Consider the following 6667-nt stretch of genomic DNA (forward strand, 5'->3'; position numbering starts at 1 on the left):
AAGTCTAAGTCTAAGTCTAAGTCTAAGTCTAAGTCTAAGTCTAAGTCTAAGTCTAAGTCTAAGTCTAAGTCTAAGTCTAAGTCTAAGTCTAAGTCTAAGTCTAAGTCTAAGTCTAAGTCTAAGTCTAAGTCTAAGTCTAAGTCTAAGTCTAAGTCTAAGTCTAAGTCTAAGTCTAAGTCTAAGTCTAAGTCTAAGTCTAAGTCTAAGTCTAAGTCTAAGTCTAAGTCTAAGTCTAAGTCTAAGTCTAAGTCTAAGTCTAAGTCTAAGTCTAAGTCTAAGTCTAAGTCTAAGTCTAAGTCTAAGTCTAAGTCTAAGTCTAAGTCTAAGTCTAAGTCTAAGTCTAAGTCTAAGTCTAAGTCTAAGTCTAAGTCTAAGTCTAAGTCTAAGTCTAAGTCTAAGTCTAAGTCTAAGTCTAAGTCTAAGTCTAAGTCTAAGTCTAAGTCTAAGTCTAAGTCTAAGTCTAAGTCTAAGTCTAAGTCTAAGTCTAAGTCTAAGTCTAAGTCTAAGTCTAAGTCTAAGTCTAAGTCTAAGTCTAAGTCTAAGTCTAAGTCTAAGTCTAAGTCTAAGTCTAAGTCTAAGTCTAAGTCTAAGTCTAAGTCTAAGTCTAAGTCTAAGTCTAAGTCTAAGTCTAAGTCTAAGTCTAAGTCTAAGTCTAAGTCTAAGTCTAAGTCTAAGTCTAAGTCTAAGTCTAAGTCTAAGTCTAAGTCTAAGTCTAAGTCTAAGTCTAAGTCTAAGTCTAAGTCTAAGTCTAAGTCTAAGTCTAAGTCTAAGTCTAAGTCTAAGTCTAAGTCTAAGTCTAAGTCTAAGTCTAAGTCTAAGTCTAAGTCTAAGTCTAAGTCTAAGTCTAAGTCTAAGTCTAAGTCTAAGTCTAAGTCTAAGTCTAAGTCTAAGTCTAAGTCTAAGTCTAAGTCTAAGTCTAAGTCTAAGTCTAAGTCTAAGTCTAAGTCTAAGTCTAAGTCTAAGTCTAAGTCTAAGTCTAAGTCTAAGTCTAAGTCTAAGTCTAAGTCTAAGTCTAAGTCTAAGTCTAAGTCTAAGTCTAAGTCTAAGTCTAAGTCTAAGTCTAAGTCTAAGTCTAAGTCTAAGTCTAAGTCTAAGTCTAAGTCTAAGTCTAAGTCTAAGTCTAAGTCTAAGTCTAAGTCTAAGTCTAAGTCTAAGTCTAAGTCTAAGTCTAAGTCTAAGTCTAAGTCTAAGTCTAAGTCTAAGTCTAAGTCTAAGTCTAAGTCTAAGTCTAAGTCTAAGTCTAAGTCTAAGTCTAAGTCTAAGTCTAAGTCTAAGTCTAAGTCTAAGTCTAAGTCTAAGTCTAAGTCTAAGTCTAAGTCTAAGTCTAAGTCTAAGTCTAAGTCTAAGTCTAAGTCTAAGTCTAAGTCTAAGTCTAAGTCTAAGTCTAAGTCTAAGTCTAAGTCTAAGTCTAAGTCTAAGTCTAAGTCTAAGTCTAAGTCTAAGTCTAAGTCTAAGTCTAAGTCTAAGTCTAAGTCTAAGTCTAAGTCTAAGTCTAAGTCTAAGTCTAAGTCTAAGTCTAAGTCTAAGTCTAAGTCTAAGTCTAAGTCTAAGTCTAAGTCTAAGTCTAAGTCTAAGTCTAAGTCTAAGTCTAAGTCTAAGTCTAAGTCTAAGTCTAAGTCTAAGTCTAAGTCTAAGTCTAAGTCTAAGTCTAAGTCTAAGTCTAAGTCTAAGTCTAAGTCTAAGTCTAAGTCTAAGTCTAAGTCTAAGTCTAAGTCTAAGTCTAAGTCTAAGTCTAAGTCTAAGTCTAAGTCTAAGTCTAAGTCTAAGTCTAAGTCTAAGTCTAAGTCTAAGTCTAAGTCTAAGTCTAAGTCTAAGTCTAAGTCTAAGTCTAAGTCTAAGTCTAAGTCTAAGTCTAAGTCTAAGTCTAAGTCTAAGTCTAAGTCTAAGTCTAAGTCTAAGTCTAAGTCTAAGTCTAAGTCTAAGTCTAAGTCTAAGTCTAAGTCTAAGTCTAAGTCTAAGTCTAAGTCTAAGTCTAAGTCTAAGTCTAAGTCTAAGTCTAAGTCTAAGTCTAAGTCTAAGTCTAAGTCTAAGTCTAAGTCTAAGTCTAAGTCTAAGTCTAAGTCTAAGTCTAAGTCTAAGTCTAAGTCTAAGTCTAAGTCTAAGTCTAAGTCTAAGTCTAAGTCTAAGTCTAAGTCTAAGTCTAAGTCTAAGTCTAAGTCTAAGTCTAAGTCTAAGTCTAAGTCTAAGTCTAAGTCTAAGTCTAAGTCTAAGTCTAAGTCTAAGTCTAAGTCTAAGTCTAAGTCTAAGTCTAAGTCTAAGTCTAAGTCTAAGTCTAAGTCTAAGTCTAAGTCTAAGTCTAAGTCTAAGTCTAAGTCTAAGTCTAAGTCTAAGTCTAAGTCTAAGTCTAAGTCTAAGTCTAAGTCTAAGTCTAAGTCTAAGTCTAAGTCTAAGTCTAAGTCTAAGTCTAAGTCTAAGTCTAAGTCTAAGTCTAAGTCTAAGTCTAAGTCTAAGTCTAAGTCTAAGTCTAAGTCTAAGTCTAAGTCTAAGTCTAAGTCTAAGTCTAAGTCTAAGTCTAAGTCTAAGTCTAAGTCTAAGTCTAAGTCTAAGTCTAAGTCTAAGTCTAAGTCTAAGTCTAAGTCTAAGTCTAAGTCTAAGTCTAAGTCTAAGTCTAAGTCTAAGTCTAAGTCTAAGTCTAAGTCTAAGTCTAAGTCTAAGTCTAAGTCTAAGTCTAAGTCTAAGTCTAAGTCTAAGTCTAAGTCTAAGTCTAAGTCTAAGTCTAAGTCTAAGTCTAAGTCTAAGTCTAAGTCTAAGTCTAAGTCTAAGTCTAAGTCTAAGTCTAAGTCTAAGTCTAAGTCTAAGTCTAAGTCTAAGTCTAAGTCTAAGTCTAAGTCTAAGTCTAAGTCTAAGTCTAAGTCTAAGTCTAAGTCTAAGTCTAAGTCTAAGTCTAAGTCTAAGTCTAAGTCTAAGTCTAAGTCTAAGTCTAAGTCTAAGTCTAAGTCTAAGTCTAAGTCTAAGTCTAAGTCTAAGTCTAAGTCTAAGTCTAAGTCTAAGTCTAAGTCTAAGTCTAAGTCTAAGTCTAAGTCTAAGTCTAAGTCTAAGTCTAAGTCTAAGTCTAAGTCTAAGTCTAAGTCTAAGTCTAAGTCTAAGTCTAAGTCTAAGTCTAAGTCTAAGTCTAAGTCTAAGTCTAAGTCTAAGTCTAAGTCTAAGTCTAAGTCTAAGTCTAAGTCTAAGTCTAAGTCTAAGTCTAAGTCTAAGTCTAAGTCTAAGTCTAAGTCTAAGTCTAAGTCTAAGTCTAAGTCTAAGTCTAAGTCTAAGTCTAAGTCTAAGTCTAAGTCTAAGTCTAAGTCTAAGTCTAAGTCTAAGTCTAAGTCTAAGTCTAAGTCTAAGTCTAAGTCTAAGTCTAAGTCTAAGTCTAAGTCTAAGTCTAAGTCTAAGTCTAAGTCTAAGTCTAAGTCTAAGTCTAAGTCTAAGTCTAAGTCTAAGTCTAAGTCTAAGTCTAAGTCTAAGTCTAAGTCTAAGTCTAAGTCTAAGTCTAAGTCTAAGTCTAAGTCTAAGTCTAAGTCTAAGTCTAAGTCTAAGTCTAAGTCTAAGTCTAAGTCTAAGTCTAAGTCTAAGTCTAAGTCTAAGTCTAAGTCTAAGTCTAAGTCTAAGTCTAAGTCTAAGTCTAAGTCTAAGTCTAAGTCTAAGTCTAAGTCTAAGTCTAAGTCTAAGTCTAAGTCTAAGTCTAAGTCTAAGTCTAAGTCTAAGTCTAAGTCTAAGTCTAAGTCTAAGTCTAAGTCTAAGTCTAAGTCTAAGTCTAAGTCTAAGTCTAAGTCTAAGTCTAAGTCTAAGTCTAAGTCTAAGTCTAAGTCTAAGTCTAAGTCTAAGTCTAAGTCTAAGTCTAAGTCTAAGTCTAAGTCTAAGTCTAAGTCTAAGTCTAAGTCTAAGTCTAAGTCTAAGTCTAAGTCTAAGTCTAAGTCTAAGTCTAAGTCTAAGTCTAAGTCTAAGTCTAAGTCTAAGTCTAAGTCTAAGTCTAAGTCTAAGTCTAAGTCTAAGTCTAAGTCTAAGTCTAAGTCTAAGTCTAAGTCTAAGTCTAAGTCTAAGTCTAAGTCTAAGTCTAAGTCTAAGTCTAAGTCTAAGTCTAAGTCTAAGTCTAAGTCTAAGTCTAAGTCTAAGTCTAAGTCTAAGTCTAAGTCTAAGTCTAAGTCTAAGTCTAAGTCTAAGTCTAAGTCTAAGTCTAAGTCTAAGTCTAAGTCTAAGTCTAAGTCTAAGTCTAAGTCTAACAGCCGAACGCGCTAACCGATTGCACCACAGAGACAAGATATCAGACTATTTAATCTGTGAAACGAGCGTGACAACAAATCATTTGCTGGTTTTTAATACTATTTCTATTAAAATTAAAAACAATCGTCAATGGCAGAAATTCAACTACCAACTGTTCGGTTAGCAAACGATCGTGCTACCGACAAGCGCCAAAAAAACGAGATGTCAGAATATATTTAATCTGTGAAATGAGCAATACTAGAAATTATTTTCAAGAGTTATCATAGTGACTGTGCCAAAATTATAAGTGCTCGTCCCTGGGTGGGCTTGAACCACCAACCTTTCGGTTAACAGCCGAACGCGCTAACCGATTGCGCCACAGAGACAAGATATCAGACTATTTAGTCTGTGAAACGAGCATGACAACAAAGCATTTGCTGCTTTTTTAATACTGCTTCTATTAAAATTAAAAACAATTGTCAATGCCAGAAGTTCAACCACCAACTGTTCGGTTACCAAACGATCGTGCTACCGACATGCGCCAAAAAGACGAGATGTCAGAATATATTTAATCGCTGAAACGAGCAACGCTAAAAATTATTTTCAAGACTTACAATAGTGCATGTACCAAAATTATAAGGACTCGTCCCTGGGTGGGCTTGAACCACCAACCTTTCGATTAACAGCCGAACGCACTAACCGATTGGACCACAGAGACAAGATATCCGACTATTTAATCTGTGAAACGAGCATGACAACAAGACATTTGCTGGTTTTAAATACTATTTCTATTAAAATTAAAAACAATCATCGATTCCAGAATTTCATCCACCAACTGTTCGGTCACCAACCGAACGTGCTACCGCCATGCACCCCAAAGATAACATGGCAGAATACCTAATCTGTTAAACGAGCATGACAAAGTTTTAATTTCAAGAGTTATAATACTGAGTGTGCCAAAATTATTAGGGCTCGTCACTGGGTGTGCTTGAACCACCAACTTTTCGATTAACAGCCGAATGCATTAACCGATTTAGTGACAGAGACATCATATCAGACGATTGAATCTGTGAAACGAGCATGACAACAAATCATGTGCTGGTTTTTAATACTGCTTCTATTAAAATTAAAAACAATCGTCAATGGCGGAAATTCAACTACCAACTGTTCGGTTAACAAACGATCGTGCTACCGACATGCGCCAAAAAGACGAGATGTCAGAATATATTTATTCTGTGAAATGAGCAACAATAAAATTTATTTTCAAGAGTAATCATAGTGACTGTGCCAAAATTATAAGGGCTCATCCCTGGGTGGGCTTGAACCACCAACCTTTCGGTTAACAGCCGAACGCGCTAACCGATTGCGCCACAGAGACAAGATATCAGACTATTTAATCTGTGAAACGAGCATGACAACAAATCATTTGCTGGTTTTTAATACTATTTCTTTTAAAATTAAAAACAATCATCAATGGCGGAAATTCAACTACCAACTGTTCGGTTAGCAAACGATCGTGCTACCGACATGCGCCAAAAAGACGAGATGTCAGAATATATTTATTCTGTGAAATGAGCAATACTAAAATTTATTTTCAAGAGTTATCATAGTGACTGTGCCAAAATTATAAGGGCTCATCCCTGGGTGGGCTTGAACCACCAACCTTTCAGTTAACAGCCGAACGCGCTAACCGATTGCGCCACAGAGACAAGATATCTGACTTTTTAATCTGTGAAACGAGCATGACAACAAATCATTTGCTGGTATTTAATACTATTTCCATTAAAATTAAAAACAATCGTCAATGCCAGAAGTTCAACCACCAACTGTTCGGTTACCAAACGATCGTGCTACCGACATGTGCCAAAAAGACTGTCAGAATATATTTAATCGTTGAAACGAGCAATGCTAAAAATTATTTTCAAGACTTACAATAGTGCATGTACGAAAATTATAAGGACTCGTCCCTGGGTGGGCTTGAACCACCAATATTTCGGTTAACAGCCGAACGCGCTAACCGATTGCACCACAGAGACAAGATATCAGACTATTTAATCTGTGAAACGAGCGTGACAACAAATCATTTGCTGGTTTTTAATACTATTTCTATTAAAATTAAAAACAATCGTCAATGCCAGAAGTTCAACTACCAACTGTTCGGTTAACAAACGATCGTGCTACCGACAAGCGCCAAAAAAACGAGATGTCAGAATATATTTAATCTGTGAAATGAGCAATACTAGAAATTATTTTCAAGAGTTATCATAGTGACTGTGCCAAAATTATAAGTGCTCGTCCCTGGGTGGGCTTGAACCACCAACCTTTCGGTTAACAGCCGAACGCGCTAACCGATTGCGCCACAGAGACAAGATATCAGACTATTTAGTCTGTGAAACGAGCATGACAACAAAGCATTTGCTGCTTTTTTAATACTGCTTCTATTAAAATTAAAAACAATTGTCAATGCCAGATGTTCAACCACCAA

The 6667-nt window shown here is 35.3% G+C and overlaps 3 non-coding genes across 3 annotated transcripts; all 3 read right to left on the reverse strand.

Moving 5' to 3' along the window:
* Positions 1-4494: 4494 nt before the first annotated feature.
* On the reverse strand, positions 4495-4568 carry Trnan-guu (transfer RNA asparagine (anticodon GUU)). The gene has a single exon. It is a non-coding gene; the product is annotated as a tRNA-Asn (tRNA).
* Positions 4569-5486: 918 nt separating this feature from the next.
* Trnan-guu (transfer RNA asparagine (anticodon GUU)) lies at positions 5487-5560 on the reverse strand. The gene has a single exon. It is a non-coding gene; the product is annotated as a tRNA-Asn (tRNA).
* A 915-nt stretch (positions 5561-6475) lies between these two features.
* Positions 6476-6549, reverse strand: Trnan-guu (transfer RNA asparagine (anticodon GUU)). The gene has a single exon. It is a non-coding gene; the product is annotated as a tRNA-Asn (tRNA).
* Between the last annotated feature and the right edge of the window lie 118 nt (positions 6550-6667).

The sequence above is a fragment of the Watersipora subatra genome, chromosome 8 (genome assembly GCF_963576615.1).
Source record: "Watersipora subatra chromosome 8, tzWatSuba1.1, whole genome shotgun sequence".
Taxonomy (NCBI): domain Eukaryota; kingdom Metazoa; phylum Bryozoa; class Gymnolaemata; order Cheilostomatida; family Watersiporidae; genus Watersipora; species Watersipora subatra.